A 26,823-nucleotide genomic window follows, 5' to 3' on the forward strand; every position below is an offset into this window, starting at 1 on the left:
GACTCAAATGCTTGGATCTTAAGAACAATGAAAAATCAATCCGATTCTTAAAAGAAGAATTTTAATTAAAGAAAAGGTAAAAGAATCACTCTGTAAAATCAGGATGGTAAATACCTTACAGGGTAGTCAGATTCAAAATGTAGAGAATTCCTCTAGGCAAAACCTTAAGCTACAAAAAGACACAAAAACAGGAATATGCATTCCAGCACAGCTTATTTTACCAGCCATGAAACAAAAGGAAATCTAATGCATTTCTAGCTAGATTACTTACTAACTAACAGGAGTTCTGAGCTGCATTCCTGATCTTTTCCCTGCAAAAGCATCACACAGACAGACAGACACTTTGGTCACCCCCTCTTCTAGATGTGAAAGTATCTTGTCCTTTCAGTGGTCATTTTGGGTCAAGTGCCAGCTAGGTTACCTTAGCTTCTTAATGCTTCACAGGTGAAAGGGTTTTGCCTCTGGCCAGGAGGGATTTTATAGCACTCTATACAGAAAGGTGGTTACCCTTCCCTTTATATTTATGACACCCCCCCATCTGAATCCCTGATCCTGTCCCTGTTTTGTCTCTCTGCTCATCCCTCCCCTCCAATTTCCCCCCTTCGGGGGATTTTCCCTACCTTTGGTTGCAGGGAGCAGATGCTGGTGGTGAGTGATGGCAGCAACTTGCAGATGTTACTGAGCAAGTGATAAGAACATTAGAACATAAGAACAGCCAGACTGGGTCAGACCAAAGGTACATCTAGCCCAGTATCTGTCTGCTGACAGTGGTCAGTGCCAGGTGCCCCAGAGAGAATGAACAGACAGGAATCATCCGGTGATCCATCCCTTGTCACCCCATTCCCAGCTTCTGACAAACAGAGGTTAGGAACACCATCCCTGCCCATCCTGGTTAATCGCCATTGATGGACCTAGCCCCCATGAATCTATCTAGTTCCCTGTTGAACCTTTTGATCCCAGGACCCTGCTCAGGAACAGTGAAGTAGCAAGTTCTAATAAAGAAGCAGTTTCTGATACAAGGGCAGCTTCTCTTCCTTCTCCCCTCCCGTGGGGATGAGCAGCCCCCTCAACTGTCTCTCTGCTCCTGGTCCCCTTCACCTCATCACCCCTTCAGCCTCCCTCCAAATGTCCCCTTCCCCCCCATCACCTCTTCAGCCCCCCATCACTCCCTTCAGCCTCCCCCAACTGCCCCGGTCCCCCTCCCATCATCGCCCCCCTCAACCTTCCCCCTGCCTCCCAGACTCCTCCCCAGCTGCTCTTTCAGTCTTCCCCACCCTACACCCAACTGCCCTCCTTCAGCCTTCCCCCCGAACCTCTCACCCAGCTGCCCCATCTGACCCCCTTTAGCCTCCCTCCCCCGCAACTGCCCCTTCACCCCCTCACCCACTTCCCTCCCTCTGCCTCTCCCCAAATTCCCAGCTCCACCTCGTTGAGGTTCCCTTCCCCACAACCATCTGCTTCCTTCCCCTGGGCAACAAGGGCAGGAAATGCTTTTGAAAAAAAACTTTTGTAAAGTAAAAAGTAAAAGAAACCAAGCAAGCCCCTCCCTTGCTTTGTGCTGGATGCCCAGCTGTGGGCTTGTGTGTGTTGGGGTGGGGAGGGGTTGTTCTGAGCACACTCCCTTCAGGGAAGGGGTGGAGTTGGCCAAAGGGGCATGCTGAATCTTTAGCAGAGAATTCCTTTCTCCATTATGTTAGCTAAGCATTGCTGTTAAATGTCAGCCAACGAATGCAGCATTTGAAACAATCTAACTATAAATCCCTTGCCCTCTCAGTTGCTGTGGTTCTCCCACCCTCTGCTCTTGTGAGGTCACCACATGACATGGTGTTTTATTACCATAGCATCGTGTAGATTAGACGGGACCTAAGATTCTGAGGTAAAAAATGAAGCATAACTCCTTCCCTTCCCCCTTTTGACTTAGGAAAAATAAATCCTGTCCCCTCCCCCAGTCCCAACCCAGTCCCACAGAAGCTGCTGTGGCCAGGAGAGAGGTGCCTCTCACATGGCCCTGAGCTGCTGTGGTGAGAGAGGGCTGGGGGGAGTCCTCTTTCCGTGGGGCAACCTGCACCCTAAACCCCTCATCTCCAGCCCCACCCCAGAGCCTGCACCCCCAGCCGGACTCCTCACATCCTTGCACCCCAACCCTCTGCCCTAGCCCTGAGCCCCATGTCCCTGTCCCCACCCCACAGCCCACACCCCAACCCTCTGTCCCACCTGAGCCCCTCCCACACTCCGAACCCTTCAGCCTCACCCCTGCCACACACTGTCCATGTGCAGAATGAATTTTGGAATCTGCACCAAGAGACAGGTGAGGGGTCACACCTCACTTCCCTATTGGTGCACATAACAAAATTCATTCTGCACACGGACATAACAAATTAGAGGAAACATTGCTCCTGAGTTTCAACCTGTCTGTCACATCTTGAATCTCATACATTGACTGATCAGAATAAAGGGCTCTCAGGTGACCTACAGACCAACAGTTGTTCATAGGAATTATTCAGCAAGTATTTTAGAAGACCTAGAACATGAGAGGAAATCATGAACTGCTCAGAGACAATTAATGGAGAGAAGCAGCAAGATTAATCAAATTCTGCCACCTTAAGCCAGCGTTTTCTGTGCCGAGAATTCTGCCTGCACCAGGTGGATCAGACCGAACAGGTTCCAAACCTCTCTGAGCCTCTTACCTTGTAAAAGAGAAGTTTGTTTTCTGGCACAGTCAGTGGTAGGAAAGGAGAAAACTCCACAGAGGCTCCTCCTCATGCTCACAGTCGTGAATCCTAATTCTCTCCCCGTCCTCAAGGGGAGAGACCTGGAGAAGGAGATGTGCGCCAGCAAAGCCGGGGGGGTCTCAGCAACTGCCCTGGCCCTGCACCTCTGCCCTGCCCCGCTGATGTCGGGGTCTCTCTGTGAGGTCACCCCCTCCCCACCACCTTTGCCCAATGGGCTGAGTTCCTGCAAAAGGCTTTTGTGATGTCACTGCTCTATCCACCCCTCCCCTCCAAGCTGATGTCCTGCCCCTGCCCAGCCTCTGTGGAGGTTGGAGTTGTTGCCTCTGGATCTAGGGTTGCCAACTTTCTGACCCAACAAAACTGAACACCCTTGCCCCGCCCCGTTGCCGAGGTCCCAGCCCGCTCATGCCATCTCCCTCCCCTCCATCGCTCACTCTCCCCCATGCTCACTCAATTGCTCATTTTCACCGGGATGAGAAGGGCTGGGGAGGGTCCCTTTTCAACTGGGTGTTGTCGGGACAGACCTGGGAAGGAGGGCTGCCTGCCAAGCACATTTAGGAGGAGGCATCCCTCCCTGTCAGAAAATCATCTCCCTCCCTCAGCTCAGTGATGGCCTGAATTGCTCCTTATCTCTGCAGAGACGGGGGATTGAAAGCAGCAACATCAAACCCCTGTGTAGCTCGCAGGAATGAACACAAACATGCCCTTGTATCTCAACAGATGGTTACTTTTACCCTTGGGAAACTACAAGCCTAAAGGGAAAGGCAGTGGCACCAGATCTAAGGAATGAACACAACACAATTGTCATCGTTATGCCCATTGTGACTGCAACATCTTTTTATACTCGTCTCATTATCAGACCTTGACTATACCTTGACCAAGAAATCTGGATCTTGATGAAAATAATCGCCCACCCCTGGTTAATGCAATGGAGTTGCCACCCACTGGGGTGTCCCTACATAGGTTCAAGTACTAACAACAATGGCTGCCTTTTAGCCATAGTTTTTAATCAGGGCAATACATTGATACAGACCCCAGGTAAATCATTTCTCAGCCTGAGGCCTTGAACCATGAACCATGAACAGCAGAACCTCCCTGTGTCTCTTGTCTGAGCCAGGGCATTCAATTCCTTTGACACTTTCTCCCCTGCAATAGCAAAGGGCAAACGGGGGATGTGGCCACCTTCAGCCCTAACACTGAGATATCGGTTCAGCTCTTTCTTTATGCTGCTGTTGTTAGTCCATGAAACATCAAGGATGGAATGCAGGGCTGAGTTGACTCACCAACCCCCTGACAAATGTCAGTTCCCCAGAGAAAACCTGACCCCTGCTATTGGAATGATATGCTGGAGATCTGAATGGGAAAGGGACTGTCTGAATTGTCAAGGTCGGGAACGAACAACGATCTACAGCAATGTCATGAACACAAACACACTCTAATCATGCTCCAGACAGAAGGGAAATGGGCAGGAATTCTTGCTGTCCAGCAATGGACACACTTACACCCCCGCACAGCAGTGCGTGTGCTGGGGAGGCTGGTCTGAGCAAACAATTTGAAGTGATAATTCAGTTAGAAGAGAATCATAGTGTAGTGAGACAAATGTCCATCAGGTACTTGTGGCTGAGTGGTTAAGGGGATGGACTAGAAATTCCCTGGGGCATTCCCATGTAGGTTTGAATCCTGGCACCTATGGAAACATTGAACTGTTCTCATTGCTGTAGTCTTCGTGCCGGAGCATCCATGGTGCCAACTGGAGGTAGATCTGGTCTCGCTCTTAGGCTGGCTACACTTAAAAAGCTCCTGTAGCACTTTGGAGTAGAGAGTTGCTACAGTGACTGGGGGGCATTTCCCACTGCTCTAGCGACACTGACAGAATACAGAGACTGAATTCCCACCCCACCTCCATAGGAGCTCTCTGCAGTTGAATTGTTCTGCAGCCAGCTTCCCATTAGAAATGTTGTTGTGGGACATTCCCAGACCTGGACATTTACGAACGAGAGAATTTGAAGAGCAAACCTGGCTCCTCCCACCAGGAGGGATTTGAGTGTTTTGTCCCTGTCACTTAATCTTTTTCAGTAGTACAGACCTCCTGTGTCAAGCCAGGAAATAAACTTGGGGAAAGATTACAGGACTCAGAGACCTCAGAAGCAGTGAAACGACAGCAAGCACATCACTCAAGTTGGCCTAGTAATTAAAGCAAAGGTCTGCTAATCTGATGCCATTTTTGTTGCCCCTTTATTCTTCTGCTGTCTCTCTCCGACCACCGTCACCCTCTGTCGGTTCAGTGAGAGTGCCACACTCATTGCTTCCTACACACAAAGACTCACTCACACAGCTTGCAAGGAAAACCTCACCAAGGAGTCAGATGCACCTGTTGGTTCCCTGCACCCCTGCAGAGAAATAATGGGGAATAACGTCATCCAGACTCTTCTGATCTTTCCATCCTGCTTCCGTTCCAGGAATGGGTGAAGGTTCAGGAGCCTCCAAATGTCTCCACCCCTCTCAGGAGCCAATACTGTTTTTTAATATGCTGGAGAGGAAATGACACGTGACAAAAGGACAATAGCGAATGGCAATGGGGGCAGGTGGCAGATTGGGAGAGCTGAGTGAAATTATTTCCCCCCTCCAGGCAATTAAGACCATTTAGGAGGTCCTTGTCCTATGGGGATACCGAGAAGCCATCCTGGAAATGTATCCCCAGATGCTCATCCTCTGCGTCAGGCAAGTGCAGTATGTGATGGATCTGCACTTGCCCGGGACCTACATGGCCAGGCAGACATCCAGCCCCGAGGAGGGATCCAGCTGCCTCAGCCTCCTAAGGTAATGACTGAAAGGAAAAGGAAGAACAGATTTGTTCGGCTAAACACATGGGGTCTGTTCATGGCCATCAGTTGTTCAGGTGCTGTCGTTAGCCCAGGCTCAGTTGGGTGCAGGTCTCTCTTGAGGGAAAAGGGTTGAGAGCCATGCGTTCTTGTGAGTCACACTCGCTCATCTGACGCAGTCCACAGGCCAGCTGCTTTCCCTACACAGTCAGGCAGCAGTCATGTTTGTGCATCCAACCACATGTGCCACCCACCAAAGGGTCAGTGCTTTCATCAGTGCCTGCTGAGCAAACCCGTGGGCCTCTCTCCCCAAACGCGGGCAGAGCCACACCGGCAGCACATGGGGCCAGGCACCGCAGGATGTCAGCCTCACAGGCAGACAGGAGGAAGAGGGACCAGGTCATCTGGTTCTGTGGGCACAGTTAGGGGCTTCCATCTACACGGGAAAGACAGAGCGCCAGAAGACACCTCAGGTGACATAAACTGATAGAGCTTTGCTCGATTACACCAACTAAGGATCTGGACCCACATGCCCGCTTGAGTCCTGTTACCTATCACAGTAAAGTATCAGCAAAAAGAAAAGGAGTACTTGTGGCACCTTAGACACTAACAAATTTATTTAAGCATAAGGTTTCGTGAGCTACAGCTCACTTCATCGGATGCATGCAGTGGAAAATACAGTGGGGAGATTTTATATACACAGAGAACATGAAACAATGGGTGTTACCGTACACACTGTAACGAGAGTGATCAGGTAAGGTGAGCTATTACCAGCAGGAGAGAAAAAAAACCTTTTGTAGTGATAATCAAGGTGGGCCACTTCCAGCAGTTGACAAGAACGTGTGAGGAACAGTGGCGTGGGGGAGGGTGGGGGAATAAACATGGGGAAATAGTTTTACTTTGTGTAATGACACATCCACTCCCAGTCTTTATTCAAGCCTAAGTTAATGGTATCCAGTTTGCAAATTATTCCAATTCAGCAGTCTCTCGTTGGAGTCTGTTTTTGAAGTTTTTTTGTTGAAGAATTGCCACTTTTAGGTGTGTAATCGAGTGACCAGAGAGATTGAAGTGTTCTCCGACTGGTTTTTGAATGTTATAATTCTTGATTTGTGTCCATTTATTCTTTTACGTACAGACTGTCCAGTTTGGCCAATGTACAAGGCAGAGGGGCATTGCTGGCACAGGATGGCATATATCACATTGGTAGATGTGCAGGTGAATGAGCCTCTGATAGTGTGGCTGATGTGATTAGGCCCTATGATGGTGTCCCCTGAATAGATATGTGGACACAGTTGGCAATGGGGTTTCTTGCAAGGATAGGTTCCTGGGTTAGTGTTTTGTTGAGTGGTGTGTGGTTGCTGGTGAGTATTTGCTTCAGGTTGGGGGGCTGTCTGTAAGCAAGGACTGGCCTGTCTCCCAAGATCTGTGAGAGTGATGGGTCGTCCTTCAGGATAGGTCGTAGATCCTGTATCAAGTATTCAACCATAGTGAGTGATGACACCAACCATCTTAAGAAGCTACAGTGTCACTAATTGGTTACAAACTCAATGAAACTGCAGTGTAGACAGGGTATCACACTGGATCTATCCTTGGGGAGGCTAGCTACTGCTGACCATGCTATGTGTCCCAGGACTTGTGCAGATTTGCCATGCTTGGGGCTGATCTCGTTGCTTGACAATGGGTTTTTTTTTTGCTTTTTTTTTTTTTGTCTTTAGCACCTCAGTGGAGGCTGTGAAGACTCTTTTCTCCATGCCTGGCTACTGGAAGGAATTTGCCAGTCTCCAGTTTCAGCGGGGTTGGAACATGATAGCCTCCTGATATTACTACTCGCAGGGTGTCGGCCTGATTGCAAGGTGGGAGCCCAAAGTTTCCTCTTCATTGGGTCTCTCTTGGGAATGGGATTTCCGTGTGAAATATTCCTCTGTTCCAGGCTGCCAGCTCAGCCCAGCAACTAGAAAGGAACTCTCTCTCCCCCTTGATAATCACACGGGACTTTCTGTTCCATGTTCCAGAGCCATGATCGAGTTTGAGAACCCTCAGCTCCCTGCAGTTTTCAGACAGGCAATCACCATCATCCAGAGTGAGAAGGAGGAGGAGCAGAGAAATATCGCAATGGCTTTCTGCACTGAGGTGAGATTCATTAGTTGGCAGGCACAAATGGGCTTTCTGGAGAGCAGCTCAGGCCAGTAAGTTCTGGGGTACATTGTCAGCAGCTTAGCAGCCTTACCGCCAGCTGGCTCCTCTCCGCACAGGGATGGTTTTGGGGCATGGCAAAGAGAGGGAGGGAGAGACAGAGTGAGGTTGCTCCTGGCTGGATGTGCTAGATGGGGTTATGGGACAAGAAGCCATGTTTCTCCAGTGCCCCAAGGCCATGCTTCTCTCCTCACCTTTTCCTGGGGTTCTGCTTTTCTTCTGCCCCACGACTCTCTACATGGTGCTCAATGAGGCCTGGAGAGTCCCCTTTCCCTGGGGGCTTATTTGTGACATGTGCATTAGTTTAACTTTGAGGAATGAACGAACTGAAACAGCAGCAACTGGCTCCCTACACACCAGAGACTTTGCACAGGAGTAAGTGGCCCTTTGGTAAAGACGACTGTCCAGGGAACAGACCCCCACAGTAAGACCTCTGCTCCTCAATCTGATGTTGATTTGACTCTTTCCAGTTTCTCCAGAGTCCTTCCATTGACACCATCCTGACAAGATCAGACCTCCAGGCACAGCTCATGGAATGGACCAAAGATGCAAATCCCATCATACGGTGGCTCAGTCTGCGAGGCCTTGGCAGTATTGTGTTCCAGCCAGGAAAGATGAAAGCCGTGGATTGCCCAGGGGACCCAGGAAGCCGATGTCGATCAAATAGCTCAGAAATGAGAGCGAGATCCCCACACAAGCCTTGTTGTTTAACACACAACCCTCAAATGGTGGAGGTGCTTTCCTGAGCAAATCAAGGCATGACGTGGTCCCTGCTCCTTTGAGCTGACCCTTGACTGCAGATGTGATGCAATGGGGGAAGCAGGGTGAGCAAAGACAAAGGTTTCAGAGAGCAGCTGGCACAGAGTGACAGGAGAATGACTTTCTGCCCTGTTGGGAGGCTGTGCCATCCGTGGTTTCTCATAGGTGGGAGTGGTCCAGCATGTGCTCCAGGCTGTCACCCAGGATAGTAATGAGCTGCCTTCTTCATTCCTGCAGGTGGAATTGTTACGGGCCCAGATGCCAGCAATCGTGGCCATGTTTTGTGACCGGGATGGAGGGCGTGTCATGGAGGCCATGCATAAAGCTGCAGACATCATCTACCTCCTCAACAGGGAGGGGCTTGGCTCCATCTCCCAGGACATTGCAGTCAGCCTTCGCCCCCTCATTGATGACGTAAGGCTTGGAACCCCAAAAGAAGCCCATTCCCCCCCCTCCACCTGTCTCTGATGCCCTTGTCTCTCCCTCCCCATCCCCTTCCTCCCGCCCCTCAGGCCTGCCATGGAGCCTCCAAGGAGTGCCCCTGCCATGGGTGGAGAATCTCCTACTGAGCCACCCCCCTGTCACAGCTCTTCTTGGCAAAGCTCAGCCTCAGCGCCATGCTCCCAGCCCCTGCTGCAGCCTGGCCTGGGGGAGAGGGGGCCTGGCACTGGGCAGATGACCAGCTGTCTGGAGAACACAGGCCCCCAAAGAGGTGGAGATTCTCAGCAGGAAAGAGGTGGGTTGGGAATGGCCCAGTTCTCAGGGGCACCAAAGAGCAAAAGAAATGCTGTGTTTTGTAGCAGCGCATCCCTGGAAGGCTCCAGCAGCTGCTTCTCCTCTTCCCCAGACCAGTCTCCAGCAGCCTTCCCTCCCTCTCCCCTAATCGTCTTGGGTTCTAGGATTCTGTGCTCTCCAGACAGAAACTGCCTCTGGGACACGCTGGGGCTGCACTGTCCTGCACAGTGTCTCAGGCCCTACACAAGATGTCTATGGCTCTGGCCTGGTGGCCTTCCTGTTCCCGCCAGCCAAGTCAGTTCACACAGGGGGAACTGGAGCAGCGTGCGGATTATGACTCTGTCGCATTATGCTCTGATACTGCCTGGCTTTCACTGGGCGTCCCCACCCCCTGTGTGTCATTGCCAGGAGAAGGGCAGTGTGCGCTCAGTTGCCATATTACTGCTTGGCAACGTGGTGAGCAGGGTGCAGGACCCCGACAAACCCATCGTGCAGCAGGAAATCATCCACTGCTTCCTCCCACTGCTGCTGCATCTTGAAGACCAGGATAAGAGTGTGACACTGGTGACTCTTATTTCCTTAAGAGCAAAGAGCAGAATCTCCTGGGGCCCCCACTCCATTCATCGCCGGAGCCCCTTGCCCAAGTAGAGTCTTCTCCTCCCTGCTTCATTCCATGCTGGAGCCTAGTGCCTCATCCATCCTCACAGCACACAGCACAATTTGGAAGAAAGCCTTCTTCTGGGAAACAGATGGGGCATAGCGTAGCAGGGCCGGGAGTACTGCTGCTGGCCCCAGTACGGCCCAGATCTTGTGTCCCCCTGAAGTGCGGGGTCCCCCAAAGCACGGGGCCCTGGGCAACCGCCCCAAACCATCCAAAGGATGGGATGGCTCTGGCTTTCTCCAGCCAAGTCTCAGTTTCCTCTCCTTTGACCATGGGATGGTGTTCCATGAAGGAGGAGTGCTGGGCAGAGACGGGCTCCATCTTACGAAGAGAGGGAAGAGCATCTTTGCGAGCAGGCTGGCTAACCTAGTGAGGAGGGCTTTAAACTAGGTTCACCGGGGGAAGGAGACCAAAGACCTGAGGTAAGTGGGAAAGCGGGATACCGGGAGGAAGCACAGGCAGGAATGTCTGTGAGGGGAGGGCTCCTGCCTCATACTGAGAATGAGGGGCGATCAGCAGGTTATCTCAAGTGCTTATATACGAATGCACAAAGCCTTGGAAACAAGCAGGGAGAACTGGAGGTCCTGGTGATGTCAAGGAATTATAACGTGATTGGAATAACAGAGACTTGGTGGGATAGCTCACATGACTGGAGTACTGTCATGGATGGTTATAAACTGTTCAGGAAGGACAGGCAGGGCAGAAAAGGTGGGGGAGTAGCACTGTATGTAAGGGAGCAGTATGACTGCTCAGAGCTCCGGTACAAAACTGCAGAAAAACCTGAGTGTCTCTGGATTAAGTTTAGAAGTGTGTGCAACAAGAGTGATGTAGTGGTGGGAGTCTGCTATAGACCACCGGATCAGGGGGATGAGGTGGATGAGGCTTTCGTCCGGCAACTCACAGAAGCTACTAGATCGCACACCCTGGTTCTCATGGGTGACTTTAATTTTCCTGATATTTGCTGGGAGAGCAATACAGCGGTGCATAGACAATCCAGGAAGTTTTTGGAAAGCGTAGGGGACAATTTCCTGGTGCAAGTGCTAGACGAGCCAACTGGGGGGGGAGCTTTTCTTGACCTGCTGCTCACAAACAGGGAAGAATTAGTGGGGGAAGCAAAAGTGGACGGGAATCTGGGAGGCAGTGACCATGACTTGGTTGAGTTCAGGATCCTGACTGTTACGAATTACACGTTGTAGGACACGCACACAACTGCTGCGAATTATACCTGGTAGGACACGCACACAAGTGCTACGAATTACACCTTGTAGGACACGCACACAAGTGCTGCGAATTATACCTGATAGGACACGCACACCAATGTTGCGAATTGTACCTGATAGGTCACGCACAGTTCGAATCTAGGCTGAGGCACAGAAATAAAGTCCACAACTGCAGAGTTCCCAAAAGACATTACGTTTATTACGCTCGAGCGTGGTGCCCCCCCTGCTAGCCAGGAGGGGACCCTGAATGCAAATTATACAAAGGTTATATACCTTTTAGCAAAGCATGTTGCCCTCGTGCATCGGAAACCTTAGCCAATAAACAAACCCTTTTCTTATCTACCACCTATCCCTGCTTGGTGCATTCCTCATGCTATACCAGGATGTTAATTACACAGCATGGTCCTAAAGCCATGCATCAGTAACTTTTATTATCAGGATGGGAGGCCTCACATCAAGGCCAAGAGACAGGGAGTTAGAGACTGACAAAAACCAGATACTGGGAATCAAGGCAGGCTGGAGACAAGGAGGAGGATTTTCACAGGGATTCAGTATCTAAGGATTACTCCTCCTGGTGTATGATGTGCTGGCATTTAAACAATGGTGGGCCCCAAACCAAAATGGAGTCACATGTGCTAACTTTTCCTTAACATGACACAGGGAAGAAAGGTAAGCAGCAGGATACGGACCCTGGACTTCAGGAAAGCAGACTTCGACTCCCTCAGGGAACGGATGGGTAGGATCCCCTGGGGGACTAACATGAAGGGGAAAGGAGTCCAGGAGAGCTGGCTGTATTTCAAGGAATCCCTGTTGAGGTTACAGGGACAAACCATCCCGATGAGTCGAAAGAATAGTAAATATGGCAGGCGACCAGCTTGGCTTAACGGTGAAATCCTAGCGGATCTTAAACATACAAAAGAAGCTTACAAGAAGTGGAAGGTTGGACATATGACCAGGGAAGAGTATAAAAATATTGCTCGGGCATGTAGGAATGAAATCAGGAGGGCCAAATCGCACCTGGAGCTGCAGCTAGCAAGAGATGTCAAAAGTAACAAGAAAGGTTTTTTCAGGTATGTTGGCAACAAGAAGAAAGCCAAGGAAAGTGTGGGCCCCTTACTGAATGAGGGAGGCAACCTACTGACAGAGGATGTGGAAAAAGCTAATGTGCTCAATGCTTTTTTTGCCTCTATCTTCACTAACAAGGACAGCTCCCAGACTGCTGCGCTGGGCATCACAACATGGGGAGTAGATGGCCAGCCCTCTGTGGAGAAAGAGGTGGTTAGGGACTATTTAGAAAAGCTGGACGTGCACAAGTCCATGGGGCCGGACGAGTTGCATCCGAGAGTGCTAAAGGAATTGGCGGCTGTGATTGCAGAGCCATTGGCCATTATCTTTGAAAACTCGTGGCGAACGGGGGAAGTCCCAGATGACTGGAAAAAGGCTAATGTAGTGCCAATCTTTACAAAAGGGAAGAAGGAGGATCCTGGGAACTACAGGCCAGTCAGCCTCACCTCAGTCCCCAGAAAAATCATGGAGCAAGTCCTCAAAGAATCAATCCTGAAGCACTTACATGAGAGGAAAGTGATCAGGAACAGTCAGCATGGATTCACCAAGGGTAGGTCATGTCTGACTAATCTAATCACCTTCTATGATGAGATTACTGGTTCTGTGGATGAAGGGAAAGCAGTGGATGTATTGTTTCTTGACTTTAGCAAAGCTTTTGACACGGTCTCCCACAGTATTCTTGTCAGCAAGTTAAAGAAGTATGGGCTGGATGAATGCACTATAAGGTGGGTAGAAAGTTGGCTAGATTGTCGGGCTCAACGGGTAGTGATCAATGGCTCCATGTCTAGTTGGCAGCCAGTGTCAAGTGGAGTGCCCCAGGGGTCGGTCCTGGGGCCGGTTTTGTTCAATATCTTCATAAATGATCTGGAGGATGGTGTGGATTGCACTCTCAGCAAATTTGCGGATGATACTAAACTGGGAGGAGTGGTAGATGTCCTGGAGGGCAGGGATAGGATACAGAGGGACCTAGACAAATTGGAGGATTGGGCCAAAAGAAATCTGATGAGGTTCAATAAGGATAAGTGCAGGGTCCTGCACTTAGGACGGAAGAACCCAATGCACAGCTACAGACTAGGGACCGAATGGCTAGGCAGCAGTTCTGCGGAAAAGGACCTAGGGGTGACAGTGGACAAGAAGCTGGATATGAGTCAACAGTGTGCCCTTGTTGCCAAGAAGGCCAATGGCATTTTGGGATGTATAAGTAGGGGCATAGCGAGCAGATCGAGGGACGTGATCGTTCCCCTCTATTTGACATTGGTGAGGCCTCATCTGGAGTAGTGTGTCCAGTTTTGGGCCCCACACTACAAGAAGGATGTGGATAAATTGGAGAGAGTCCAGCGAAGGGCAACAAAAATGATTAGGGGTCTGGAACACATGACTTATGAGGAGAGGCTGAGGGAACTGGGAATGTTTAGTCTACGGAAGAGAAGAATGAGGGGGGATTTGATAGCTGCTTTCAACTACCTGAGAGGTGGTTCCAGAGAGGATGGTTCTAGACTATTCTCAGTGGTAGAAGAGGACAGGACAAGGAGTAATGGTCTCAAGTTGCAGTGGGGGAGGTTTAGGTTGGATATTAGGAAAAACTTTTTCACTAGGAGGGTGGTGAAACACTGGAATGCGTTACCTAGGGAGGTGGTAGAATCTCCTTCCTTAGAAGTTTTTAAGGTCAGGCTTGACAAAGCCCTGGCTGGGATGATTTAATTGGGGATTGGTCCTGCTTTGATCAGGGGGTTGGACTAGATGACCTCCTGAGGTCCCTTCCAACCCTGATATTCTATGATTCTATGATTCCTGAGCACAGTCCTGTGTAGAACAAATTACAGGAATCTCCACTAGCAGGAAAAGCAGGAGAACAAGGGACCGGGAAGGTTCGATGTCCCCCAGATTATCCCTCTCTCAGGGAGAACCCTCTTGGTCTCCCCTTCTCTTGCAGCCATGTAAACTGACGCTCTTCCGCTGTGCAGTGTTCCTCGGGTGGGCTCATTTGAAGACTCTGTTCCGCAGCATGGCCTGGGATGGCTCCTCACAGCTTTTGAAGTGTGTCTGGATCTGCTTGGTAGGTGAATTCCTTGTGCCTTGAGAGTGGTGAATGGGGACTTGAGGGAGACCTTTCTAACCCCACACCCTGAGTCCCCATCCGCTTCGGTCGGGTTGCAGGACTCCATTCCAGGCTCTCTGCTGGGTCATTTCTGCAGGAGTTACAATCCGTTCACATTCTTGAAATTTTTCTCCACAACTGTCTGACCTCCAAATGTTTGTCTTTTCCAGTGAAAGCTGAGGTTCTGGAGAACACGATAGTAACTTCAGAAAGGTGCTACTATGGTGTATGGGTTCATATTGGCGGTTGCCATGCCCTGGCTATATGCTTTGGCTTTCCTGGACTATTCACTGTGGGAAGAACATGTCATTTGCATATTGTGCATTTCTTCCTTCCTTCTTTCTAGATGCAGAACAACGAGAGCCACATCCCCAAATTCCTGTTCCAGGCCTTACAGTACCTGGAAAGCTCACAGACAACAATAAGACATTCAGCAGCCCTATTCATTGGTAAGCAAAGCAAATTCACTTGATCTTTTCTCGATGCTTCCTTCAGAGCCCTTTTCTAGACTGCTGCTCTGTTCCCTTCAACAGTACCAGAATCCCAAAACGGAGTGTGTGTGTGTGTGTGTGTGTGTGTGTGTGTGTGTGTGTGTGAATTAACATGTATTCGAAGATGAAGGGAGCAACTTAGCTGTATCAACTGCACCAGCTTCCCCTACCCACAACAACCCTTTGGCTGCGCCTAGGGGAAACCAGAATGATGTGAATTCAATCTCCTTTGCAAATCAGCCTCTCAGTAACTTCTGGCCGTCTGATGCTTTCTCTAATGTGCTTTGTGAACAGATATAAGGAATGTATTGAATTTCCCAAGGGTGTCTTGGGGGAATGGCTGCATTTTTAGCAGTTTTCAGCAAAGGATTTGAAAAGCCATGAGAGCCACTGTATTCATTGTATGTCTAAGAAATACTATCCATCATTATTGTGATTTGTTGACTGAAACAGTGAATGAAGATGGCATCTCCCGCCTGTATGAAGGTAAGGAAATACCTCTGTGTGTTTGTGCCTCCGTGGGAAGCACAGGGGTGCAGCACAGGGCTTGAACACAGGTTTGAATGTGTCCCTCTCAATCTAAGGACAGCGTTTACGGAAGAAGGATGGTCACGCGAGCTTTCACTGAGGTACCACAATATGTGTAGGGGAGCAGGGGAATTCCATCCCTAGCTCCTAGTGTAGACGTAGCCTTACAGCTGTGTGGGAAGACCTTCTTCATAAAGGTCAGAAAGTCTCTAAAGGAAGGCCTGACTGAATTGAAAAGGGCTGTTGTTATTAAGGATGATGATGATGATGACGACGATTACCCTCTGTAGGGTAAAGATTACTTTGTGTAATGACACATCCACTCCCAGTCTCTATTCAAGCCTAAGTTAATTGTATCCAATTTGCAAATTAATTCCAATTCAGCAGTCTCTTGTTGGAGTCTGTTTCTGAAGTTTTTTTGTTGATGAATCTTATAAACCAGTCGGAGAACTCTTCAATCTCTCAGGTCACTCGATTTCAGAGCTCAAAATGACTATCCTTCAACAAAAAAACTTCGAAAACAGACTCCAGCGAGAGACTGCTGAATTGGAATTAATTTGCAAATTGGATACAATTAACTTAGGCCTGAATAGAGACTGGGAGTGGATGTGTCATTACACAAAGTAAAACTATTTCCCCATGTTTATTTCCCCCACCCCCCACTGCTCCTCGGACGTTCCTGTTAACTGCTGGGAATGGCCCACCTTGATTATCACTACAAAAGGTTTTCTCCCCCTCGCTCTCCTGCTGCTAATATCTCATCTTAAGTGATCACTCCCCTTACGGTGTGTATGAGAACACCCATTTTTTCATGTTCTGTGTGTATGTAAATCTCCTCACTGTATTTTCCACTGAATGCATCTGATGAAGTGAGCTGTAGCTCACGAAAGCTTATGCTCAAATAAATTGGTTAGTCTCTAAGGTGCCACAAGTACTCCTTTTCTTTTTGTAATGGAGTGGTTGCAGGCTAGGGAACTTCGCTCAGAGATTGGTTATCAGCTCATAGGAAATCCCATGAGGGCACATGGGAAACACTTTTCCCTGTGAGCTCTTAGGGAATGAAGGCACAGGGCCACAAAGGATTTCAGTAGACATTAGGAGCCTAAATCCCTTTGTGAATCTCAGCCTAAATGTTTGATGGTTTAACGGCGCTGCTGTTGTCACTTTCCTGTTCCATCCAAAGAACAAGTGCCCCCAACCGTCTGTGTGTACGAGTGTATGCCAGCAGAGGGGGAAGTTATGCAAGAATGGGGTCTCCTCTCTGTCCAGGGCTATTTTGGGAGGAGCGGAGTTGTTGTTCTTGTGCCCTTAGAATCTTGGGGAGCTAATAGCATGGGGCAATGGCCATCGGAAGTGGAGGTTTCCTAGGTACCAGTCACATCAGCACCATGGGGTTTTCAACCCATTTCCTCTTGGTTTCAGCTTTTCACGAAGTGCCTTTGAAATCGGACAGGACCACGTGGTACATCCTCAACAGACATTATAAATGGTTGCAGAAGCTTGGAAATCTCGTGTCGGGTTCTGCATTCGACTAGGGAACTGGGACCGACACAGAAGAGCTCTTTGTCCTGCTATGGTAAATACAACAGACACTTCTCAACTTTTTGGTGTCCCTAGCCTCTGTTTGCCAGAAGCTGGGAATGGGTGACAGGGGACTGATCACTAGATGATTGCCTGTCTGTTCATTCCCTCTGGGGCACCCGGCATTGGCCATTGTCGGAAGACAGGATACTGGGCTAGATGGACCTTTGGGCTGACCCAGTATGGCCTTTCTTATGTTCGGAACCGGGGCTGAACTACGAGGTGGATATCAGCAGATGACCCAAAATTATGTAGATTAGTCAGGCCTAGAGAAGACTTTGAAGAAGTTCAAAGGGATATAAGAAAGCCATGTCACTGGGTAGCACAATGGCAGATGAAAACCAGCACTGACCAAGGCAGGGCCATACACGTGGAAAGCAGTGAGGTGAACAACTCCTACATATCGCTGGTGTCAGAAGCCAAAGCACGGCTGGTTGGGCCCAGTGGTTGGAGCAGTGGGGCTGGGGCCTAGTGGTCAGAGTGGTGGAGATAGAGCCGAGGGGAGCCAAGGGTTGGAGCCGGAGTCAGGCGTCAAGAGCAGGATTGGAACAGGCTGGGGAGTAGGGCAAGGGCCAGATTAACAATTCCCGAACAATGGGAGCTGCAGGGGGGGGCAGAGCCTACAGGCAAGATCGGCCCCCGGGACAGAGGTTCCCAGTGCGGTGCTCGTCGTGACGACGTGGCTGGGGGCGGGAGACAGGAATGGCAGCGTGCGGAGCCGCCTTGCCCCCACCCCAGCCAGGCAGAGCCGGCCCAGCCGCAACACAGCACGCAGGGGTTTAGTGGCTGCAGTGCAGGGCCCCCCTTAGCCCTACTCCCCTCTTTCATGAGTGCATCATTGTCCCACTTCTGCCCCCTTCCCACACAGGGTTACAGGGTGGAACCCTGTAGCTGATCTCTGAAATCTCTCTCACTAGAATGAAGTCACTGCAGAGGCAGGACAACCCCACCTTTGGGCACCATGTAGGACATCTCATCCCACTGCACAGAGCCCGACATTCACACAGCTTCTCGCATGTGGGTCCCCCACTCATCAGAGCCAGGCGGAGAGAGGAGAAATTCTCCCCGACTCCCTTTTACCATTGCCAGCCCACAGGGTAGCGGAGGTTGCGGGGGGTTGGGTGCTCTCTTTAACAAATGCCAGCTCTCAGGGAAGTTGCAAATGAGCATCAGCAAAGTGGGGTGGTGTTGTGCCATGGAAAACTACTCTGCTTGAAGGTTTTGTTCTTCTCATTTGTGTTCCTGCCCTTTCTCCCTCTTCCAGACATCTAGAGGTGAACAGGAGCCAATTGAGCCCACCACTGATCCCATCTCTTGTGAGACGGCAAAGCAACTTTGCATGGGAAGGAGGAGACAGAAGAGGCAGAGCAGCATGTGCCGGGCTGAACCAGCCACACATAACCCCATAGTCTAGGTGGAGAAAGCCAAGCCCCTCCCCAGCCCTGCCGGACATGCTCCAACTGGAGCACCAGTGTGAAAGGGAGCAGCTCAGCTCACGCTAGGCAGACCACTGAAAATGGAGGATGCACACTGTAGGCTCCAGTCCAGAAGCAGCTGAAACCCCTGACTGCAGAGCCCCAAGGCGCTGAGACCCAGCCGCATCTCCGGGTGCCTGCAGACATGCAAGGGAGATTGGAGAATCTGGGAGTTTCCCACGCCGGGAACCCAGAGACCCCCAGACCATGGCCTAGAGACATCTCATAGGAAGTAACCTGGGTGAACTAGCCATTGTCATGCTGAGTGACATTAGCATGTTCTGGTTGGATCCCCACTGACTCAATGGCAAACACATTTTCCATGGACGAGGCCCTAGGCTAGGACCTGGTGGAGTAATGAGGGCCTGGGTCCCCCTGCCCTGGCCGCCATCCATCCTTGGGTGGCAGCCCACCTCCCCAGTGTGCCACTAGACTGCACAGCCCCAAGAGGAGGGGCGACCATCTTGCCTCTGAACTCTCTGCACTGAAGGGCAGCTATATTGACTCTGGCCATTGGGCCACACAGCACTGAGGGAGAAAGCAGCCATATTGTCTGTTGCCATCAGGCCACACAGGCGTGAGAGACAGGATAGCTGTATGGACTCTGGTCGTTGGGCCACACAGCCCCGACGGAGAGGACAGCCGCACGGACTCTGGTTGTTGAGCCACACAGCCCCGATGGAGAGGGCGGCCACACGGACTCTGGACGTTGAGCCACAGAGCCCCATCAGAGAGGGCAGCTGCATGGACTCTGGGCATTGGGCCACACAGCGCTGAGTGGGAGGGCAGCCATTTTGACTCTGATCCTTAGGCCAAACCACCCTGAGGCTCAGGGCAGTTATTTGATTTCAACCATGGAACCTCGCCCCTTCACCCCTAAGGCATCACTCATCTGTCACCGTGAGACTGACCCCATGACATAAGACTTTTGTGGTCAAGATGCAAACAGTTGTAGAAGCAAGGAGTGGCATGTGACCCCTCTAAGAGATCCTCCCACTCCTCTACCAATCTGGGGGTGTTTTATCTCCATCCATCTGCCTCAGGAATGGATTTGAGCAATTGGGGAAAGTTCTGGGGGCAGAGTGACCCACCCGGAAGTGGGTCATGTGACCCCTCCGAGAACTCCTCCCTCTTGGGGTGGGCCTCAGACCCTTAGGACCAACCAGAGAGGGGATTTCACCAAATAAGGTAAGTGCCATGGTGGGGTGACCTGCCTGCAAGAGGGGCCCATCACCCCTCCATGAAATCCCCCCACCGTCCTCTACTAATTGGTCAGGGTTTCGCACACACCCCTTAGGACATCCCAGAAGGGAAACATAACGATCAGAATAGGCAGTGCCGGAAGGCCTAGGCCAGAAGCTGCCAATCTCTGGAGCTCCATGTTTGCGTGGCTGGCAGCATCGCCCTGGAAGTTGCAACACAACACTGCGTGGAAGAGGCTGTCTCATTCCAAGGATGTCTTTTGAAGACCTTCGGGCTATACCTGTTCTGATTGGTACGTTTCCCTTCTGAGATGGCTTAAGGTGGGAGTGAAACCCTCACCAACTGGTAGAGGGTGGTGTGGGGACGTTTTAGAGGGACCACAGGATCCTGTTGCGGGCAGGTCACTCCACTGCGGCATTTCCCTTAATTGGTCAAATCCCCTCTCGGGGTGGTCCTACAGGGCTGACGCCCACTTCAATTGGTAGAGGACACAGGGAGGAGTTCTCAGAGGGGATATACAACCCCCTCCTGGATGGGTCACCCTGCCCCGGAACATCCCCCGATTGGTCAAATCCAGTTTCCGGGTGTGTAAAATGCTGGTTGCCCCTGCCAAATTTTCGTAAAAGAAGGGAAGAAAGGCATGTACCTTTTGGGTTATCTGTAAGGTGGCCATCTTGGACTTGGGAAAAGAATATGGTGACCTTTTGCCATTTGCTGTATTATTTTGGGTTGGGAAGCACACTCCCACGCACGGATTGAATCCGCGTAGATAGGGTCTAACATCCAGGCAGAGACGACGCAAAGAGGGATAGGAAGGGTTTTTAGTTAGGTCTACTCACTCATTCCTGTGTCCATCATGAAGTCCGTCCCTGACGTCCAATGTCAAGAGAGCAGCAGCCGTCCATCGCTGTCCCTGCAAGAGAAGGGAGAGAGAACATCAACATTACCTCCTGGGTGTAATTGTTTGTGAGAGTGGAGCATTTCCAGAATTAAAGTTTTGTTAATCCACCCCTTCTCTATCCTATCCTAGTCCTTTTCCCTCTAGTAAATAAAGTCTTGTTTGTGTGGTTACCACTGCATGGTGTTATTTTCTTGTGCTAAGGCAAACTCTGACAAACGGGCTTTATGAAGGGGACCATGTGGGAAGAATTTACTGTAAGATTCCCCGCATCTTCTGAATGGGGTTTGGGTTCTGCCCTCTTTAAAGGAAGGAAAAATCTTTACAGGTGATCCTACAGGCTGAAACCCACTGTGATTACCACAATGTTTGTGACCCTGTGTATCATAGGGAAGTAGCCAATGGGTCATTATGCATCTTTTGATTTAAAATGGACACTTGTGGTGTACAGATGAAGAAAGACAACTTTTCAAGTCCAATGTGCACAGAAATTGTATGGACACTTAAAGGATTGAATACAATGCTTTTATCTTTCATCTGTTCATTAAACAAAGTCAAAGGTCAGAGTTGGGAGGCTAGGCACTGACTTCCCCAGGATCATTCCTCTCCTAGTAATTCACATGATAAATCTCCTCTCAAGGAAGAGCCTGAGGAAGTGTGATCAGTGGAACTACCCAGAGCACCGGACAAATCAGGGCCCTGAGCTGAGAAAAACCAAGCCTCAGCCAGTTCACATTAATTCAGCTGTCCCCAGCACCGACACCTCTGAAGCACCCGAGGATTACTTGAAAGGCTTTGAGAGGCTTGGCTCTGCAGAGCTCGAGATGAAGCCTATTACTGCAGGGAAATCAATGACAGAGTAGACATGGGATGGAAAGATACAGGGACACAAATTTCTCTGGTTAAGTCGAGTGTGTTTCCAAAATCTGACCCGTTGCCTGGCGCAATGGCAGAGCTTGTGTTAAGAAGACAATCTAGGAGTATTGTACCTTTAGCCATGGTGCACAAAGAAGAAGATGGTTTACAAAGCGATTGACAAGTGGGGGCAGTGGACGACATCCCCGCTGAGAGAAACAGCGTGTCTCCAGCAGCAAAGGGAGGTGGTGAGATGAACTCCTGCAGCGCAGCAGAAGGCAGCCTGCCCAGTGCCCTCAGAGACAAAGGGGTGGAAGAGGTGCCTGCCACTGAACAAGCTGCTCCAATTGTTCACAGCCAGAGTTTTGCAGTTGAGGAAAGCATAGCCCTGGCCCAAGAGAGCACCAGGGATGGCGGCTTAGAGGGGGTCCCAGGAAAGGAAAACAGGGAAAGGCCTTTTGAAGAAGATGGAAAATTGCCTAGGAAAGCTCCAGTGGGAGAGAACCAAAGCCCTGACCAACCCTCTCAGCAAGTGAGTGTGCCCAGCCAGCACCCTGGCAAGTGGTGTTGTTACCACAGGAATGTCCTCCTGTTGGTCACTTGGGGATAGACGCCCCACACAGGGGGGCTGACTCAGCCTCTACGTCCCCGTCCCCCCCCCGGCCCCACTCCACCAGGCAAGCAGCCTGGAACTCAGACTCAGAGAGTGAATGGTGTAGTTGACAGTTCAGAGGAAAGCAGTCACACAGCCAACCCCTTGGGGACATTGGGTGGTGGCAGACGGGCTCTCTCTCCAGGCCCCAGTGCCTATGTCCTGTTTTACCCTGCTGCGCTCAGGCACATCTGATCCCCAGGGGGAGCGGGAGTTGCGATTCACCAGGACATCCATTTTGACATACTTGTGGAAAAGGACGGTATCTCTTTAAGGCAAAATTCAGTCCCTGCCTCTGTAACAGCCAAGGATTTGAATCCAAGGAGCCTTCAGGCTGAACAGGCATCTGTGTGAAGATGGAAATGACCCGGCTGGCTGGGGCTGGGGGGTGGCTTCCCCTTGCCTGGCACCACAAAGGAAGCAGCAGAAAGAATGCTGCTGGTATCAGGGACACCTGGACAGAGGGAGGATTTTCTTAACCCACAGATCCCACATCACAGCCCTTCAGGAAAGGGGGCTGGAGAAGGACTCAGTCCCGGGGGTGAGGGCATCAGGTTGATCCCAAGAGGGGAGATGGGCTTCTTTCATATGTGCGGCCCTGGGGTTGGGAGACAGCTCCAGACAGGGCCTGCCAATGTGCAGGAGCACCCTGCATTCTCACCTCACCCGAGTCTGCAACACCCAGGGCCATCCCTTACCTGCTGTCCTGGTGGTGCCCCAAATTATGGTGATGTGAACATGCAAACGCTGGGAGGAGAGGTTCCCTGGTTAATGCCACCAGGGCCATCCCTAGCGGGGTGCGGGGCCTGGGACAATCCCCTCTCCACACCAGGCCCTGCCCCCATCTCTTTCTGCCCTGCTCCACCCCCCTCCCCAAGCTCCAGCCCCTGCTCTGCCCCCATTCCACCCTTCCCCCAAACCCCCTTCTCCAAGCGATGCTGGGAGCCGTCGGACTGGAGCAGGCTGGGGCCGGGTCGCCCTGCTTCCCGCTGGTGAGTGTGGAGTCAGGCCCGACCCCTGCTGCTGGTGCCAGGTCCCCTGCTAACTCTCCGGGCCATCCTGGGCCCCACACTTCCGCATCCCCCTGAAGCACGGGGCCACGCAAGGCGCGGGGCCCGGGGCCACCGCCAGTTCCTCCTAGCTGCGGCTCCCCGTTCACTGGAGGCTGAAGCACCTTTAACTCCAAGTGGCAGCCTCCACAGCATCCAGGCATTTAACCCCTTCCCTGCTGCACTGCCCCAGGTAACGTACCATGGGGAGGGGAGGGCAGGGGGAGTGCATGGGGGAGCCCTGGCTGGGGGCAGAAACAAGACACATGAGGGGCACATGTGGGGGGTTGTGTAGGGCCCCATAAATTCTAAGGACAGCCCTGGCGACACCACAGCCCCAAGATTGTGACTGGATGCAGGATCCGTACTGAAGGGACCCCTGAGGCTAAAGAAGAGCCAATAACTGAAGATAGACAAAGGTTCAGGAATGAGTTAAAAGTCACAATGGGGATTGTCCAAAACAACTTCAAAGGCAGAGGATCTAAACAAACAGCACGGGATGACATAAATTCTTGTAAATGCTCTTTTGCAATGAGTGAATTGACGTTAATGTTTACCCCTGTGAAAAGAGATAAAATGCCAAATTCTTGGGAAGGGAAGCCATTTACATCCTGCTCATGCTTACTCCTGGCAGAAGGCAGGGAAAGGCAGAGATTACATCATTCTAGACCTGGCAATTCTTTGATTATATTAAATTAGCAGTTCTCAGTCTCTTCAATTTGATACAGGAATTGCCAGACTGGATCAGACCAGTGGTCCACCTAGTCCACTAGCTTGTCTCCAACAATAAGCACCTTTCTTTATGTCATCTGGAAGTGCAAGAAACCCTGCAGTAGACAGTTATGAAATAACCTGCCCATGGAAGATATCTCTTCCAACACCTGACAGTTAGTGCTTGGTTTATGCCCTGAAGCATGAGGGTTGGAACCCTTACCCCCAGGCTATTTATCCTGGCTCTGGGAGAAGAGTGGGGATTATTACCTGCTCCTGCAAATCCAACAGTTTTTCAGTTTGAACTTTTGTTTCTCCACTCCCCTAGGACCACGTCCCAGCATCTGTCTCTTAAGGTGGCCTATTCACAGCTTCTGACTCCAAAGGCTGTTGTATCAAATTATCCTTAACTGCCCCCAACTCCAATCCACAATCCTTCAGCAGCCCTCAAGCTGCTGAAGCAGCACCAAACCCGAAAGATCATGGACAGTCTCCCACAATGCTCCATTTATGTTAAACCCCTTACAAGTGGACTGAAGTTCCTCCTTTCCCTGGAAGGCATCCTGTCTCCAGAGGCACCTTCTTCTGCTCCCCATGTACCAAAGAGGGTGGGCTCCTAACACTGCCCTCATTTCTTTCTTAATCTCATCCCAGGTTGACTCTCGTAACTGGAATGGGCCCTGATTCTTCCGTATCCCTTAATCCAAAAAATCCATTACCCTGGCTTGCCAGAACCCACAACTACCATCATGAAAGTTTGCCATAATAACCCCCTCCAAGCAGCTGCACGGACTGTTGCAGAGGGAGACTTACAGGCTGCCACTCACCTGTCTGATGCAATGCATGTGAGTCATGGCACCAAGATGTTAGAATGTTTATCCCTTCACCCTCCCACTCCCTGGTTCTTCTCACATAAACAGATCTACAAAACTAGAAGTCAGAAGGTACAGACAATTTCTTTTTGTGAATACAGACTAACACGGCTGCTACTCTGAAACCAGACAATTTGATGTTTATTTGGGTTAGCTTCCAGCAAGCAATGATTCCAGTTTCCTTTTTCCCCCAACTTACTTCCTGTTTGCCCCCAATTGATATAGTAATATTCTCAGCTATACCTTAACCGATCATTTTACTGAAATTTAACTAACCAATCCTAACATATTGTAACATGATTATCTAACCAATTATATCCCAGCACCTTTAATTGGTTTACACCCAGCAAAATTAATTATACAACAGACAGAAGCAATCAAAGAACCAGACAGAGACCATACAGATTAACAATAGAGAAGTGAGGACCATAAAGACAAAATAACAAGAAGTGGGGGTTTCACAATCACAACTATTGATAGGTGAGTTCTTGCCAGACAGGATGCTATGAAACTAAGTTTCTTTAACGATCTTAAGATTCGTTTCTTTATCTGGTGGTGATGGCACTATCAGGACAGAATCACCTTTCTAACAGCCCAATAGCACCTTATTTCAATGTGACTGGTTTCGATTGTGACCGTGGGCTTTGCAGCTTACGGCTGCCCCTGCTGTTTAGCCAAAGGCCTCAGCCTACGAACAAGGGCTCAGACTATCCTAGGGAGAGAAGGCCTATAAGCAGGCAGTCTGTGATTTTGATTCTTTGTTTTATACCTCTATAACTAGCTAAGTGTTAAGAATATGTAACCCTTCTGCCCGTCAGAGTTGGCAGCAAGAAGGGCCGGGTTCAATATCTAGGGGATCCATTCCAATAACACAATGCAAACCAGCTCAAGCCCCCACCCAGTGACCTGGGACAAATATATACCACCCCTGCTGGGCGCCTCCAAGAGGCAATACTTCCCCTCTCGCAAGCACCTAGTCTGAGTGTAGCAAAAAGCCTTTTAATAACAGAGAGAAACAATGTGGCATTATGTTGGGGAAACACCACCAACAGGATTCATAACACAACCCATGAGCAAAAACCTACCCCAAGCAAATTTGGGGTATGCCCTTTCCCTTTGGTTCTTGAGTCCAGCAACCCCAAATCACCCAAAGTCCCAAAAGTCCAATGACCCAAATGTCTCTGTCCCTGGTCAGGGCAGCCCCAGAGTTCGAAAGTTTATCTGCAGGACTTTACCTCCCAACCTGGGTGGAGATGGGGGGGGGGGGGAAGAGAGGTAAGGGGCACCTTACATGATCTGAAGCTGACCGCCCCACAGCTCCATAGACCTTCGCTCCACTCCACCAGCCGGCCCATGAACTGCTTTGCTCGGCTCCGCTCTGCAGCCCATAAGCAGCTCCCGCCGTCCCACGAACTGCTCCACCAGCCTGTCCACAAGGCACTCCAGCCGTCCCGCAAACTGCTCCACAATATATCTTCAGGGTCCCCCACTACTTAACACAACACTCAGTGATTTCAGCTCTTAGTCAGGTTTCAGAGTAACAGCCATGTTAGTCTGTATTTGCAAAAAGAAAAGGAGTACTTGTGGCACCTTAGAGACTAACCAATTTATTTGAGCATAAGCTTTCGTGAGCTACAGCTCACTTCATCCGAAGAAGTGAGCTGTAGCTCACGAAAGCTTATGCTCAAATAAATTGGTTAGTCTCTAAGGTGCCACAAGTCCTCCTTTTCTTTTAGTTCTTAGTCAGTTCAGCTCTTTGGTGAATTCAGCTTGTAGTAGGGGAGCCTCAGTGCTGGTACACCATTAACCCAAAGTGAGCTCAGCAGCCTGTAACTAGACTCCTAATGGAATCAAAATTAGCTCTGACATTCCACAGTAGAGAGAGGAAGAAGTGCAATTAGCATGTAAGAGCCTCACCAAGGAGCCCATGCCACCAAGTATTAATACTTGTCCCCAACCTCTCTCAATTCACAGAGTTTTGGAACCCATGACCCTTGCCTAGCGAATGCTAGTTGATGGTGAGTCCCTCCATCATAACAAAAGGCCAAGTACAGTTCCAAGCACAGTTCCCATAATCAGGGTAATAACAATTTATTCTTCCTGCCCCAATAACAGAGACACTGGGGATCCCACAGCAGCCAAAGTGACCATTTGGGCAGCTATGGCCTCATTCTAGGCGGGGTGGGTGTGCCTATGCAAATGAGATCGGCCCCTGAAGTTCTT

At 50.4% G+C, this 26,823-nt stretch overlaps 1 long non-coding RNA gene across 1 annotated transcript in view; it reads right to left on the reverse strand.

Moving 5' to 3' along the window:
- The window catches only part of LOC141987119 (uncharacterized), a 192,802-nt gene that overhangs the window by 124,662 nt on the left and 41,317 nt on the right, over positions 1–26,823 (reverse strand). The window contains exon 2 of the long non-coding RNA XR_012639446.1: positions 20,403–20,476. This is a non-coding gene — a long non-coding RNA (uncharacterized LOC141987119). The remainder of the gene's footprint in view (positions 1–20,402; positions 20,477–26,823) is intronic.

This window comes from Natator depressus, chromosome 5 (assembly GCF_965152275.1).
Source record: "Natator depressus isolate rNatDep1 chromosome 5, rNatDep2.hap1, whole genome shotgun sequence".
Taxonomy (NCBI): domain Eukaryota; kingdom Metazoa; phylum Chordata; order Testudines; family Cheloniidae; genus Natator; species Natator depressus.